The following is a 1282-nucleotide window of genomic DNA, read 5'->3' as shown; positions in this document are numbered from 1 at the left end:
GAATGTTGTAATTTCAAAAGCTTATAAAGACCCCCAAAATTAGAAACAAAAAAATCATATTCAACTCCATTCATAGCCGATAAAAAAAAACACAGAAGTAGAGCCAAATTGCAATGGAAGCTGCAATACACCAGTTCCAGTTGACAATGTTCCAGTAGACAATGTTTAGCAAAGAATTCTCATAGCCTACCATTGAGGTGATAAAACTACGTTGAAGTTTCACTATCTGAGACATCAAAACTACCTTAAAACTTTCACATGCTAGTTCTGAGTTCACTTCACACACAAAAACCACTAGAACCAATTACTACTAAAAATGCTCTCAGATAATCACGTAACAGAAATAACGTTAAGGCCAACATGCATTTCGTATACAAGGAATAGATGGATTTAAAACCTGCCGAAGGTCTTCAGGTTCAGCACAAGCCTACATCAGACATTTTAATAACAGAATAAATCTTGGCTTCTGGGCTTGGGTTGGGTATAGGATAACGGTACGGCTTACATCCAAGGTTCAAACTTTGGTGTTTATAAATATATTTTCAGTCAAAAAAGCTTAAACAGAATATAATTCAATCAAATACCATTGCGTAATGGACAACACAAAAATCAGAACCAAAGAGCTGTGGCAAATGTAATACTTTGGTTCCAATTGACAATATCTACGGCAGAATTCAAAAATTACCTCCAAGCCCTTAAAACTCCCTTAAAGTTGCAATTTTTTAATCATTCAAACCACCTTATACCCAGTTAGTTCACACAAGACCAAAGTTCACATTGAGAACCAGCTTCAACTGAGAAAATTTATATAAGCTAACATTTGATATTATCACCAATTGAAGTGATTAGAACAAACTAATCCTGTGGTTAGAGCAAAGACCAGAAAATAAGCTAAAAGAAAAAAAATTAAAATTAAAACCATAATTAATCATAAAAACTCATGCTGACCAACAAATGAAATGATGGAGAATTATTATTTACCAAATCAAGAACATCAATTAGTGCTTTAACACCATTTTCATCCATGGAATAAATATGCTCTTCTACCCATTTCCCCAACACCAAATCCAGCTCCAAAAACCCTCTTTGTCTGCTCCTATACAACAGCCTTAAAGACAAAAACAAAATAATCAGTCCATGTAATAAACACAAAAACAACAACAAAAATCTTAAAAAGATGAAAACTTTATTTAAAAAATCAGACAAGAATACCTGTTACATAATCTCCTTTTGCTTTCTTCATTAGATAGGTCAAAATCCAATGATGGTTTTTTATTATCAT

At 32.9% G+C, this 1282-nt stretch overlaps 1 long non-coding RNA gene across 1 annotated transcript; it reads right to left on the bottom strand.

Annotated features, from left to right (window-relative positions):
* Positions 1-795: 795 nt before the first annotated feature.
* On the bottom strand, positions 796-1282 carry LOC105120362 (uncharacterized). The gene is made up of 2 exons (XR_841313.1): positions 1213-1282; positions 796-1108 (listed from the first exon to the last, which is right to left on the bottom strand). It is a non-coding gene; the product is annotated as an uncharacterized LOC105120362 (long non-coding RNA).

Source organism: Populus euphratica, unplaced genomic scaffold, assembly GCF_000495115.2.
Source record: "Populus euphratica unplaced genomic scaffold, PopEup_1.0 scaffold7640.1, whole genome shotgun sequence".
Lineage (NCBI taxonomy): Eukaryota > Viridiplantae > Streptophyta > Magnoliopsida > Malpighiales > Salicaceae > Populus > Populus euphratica.
The sequence above is the reverse complement of the archived record's forward strand: the minus strand, read 5'-3'. Positions and strand labels throughout refer to the sequence as shown.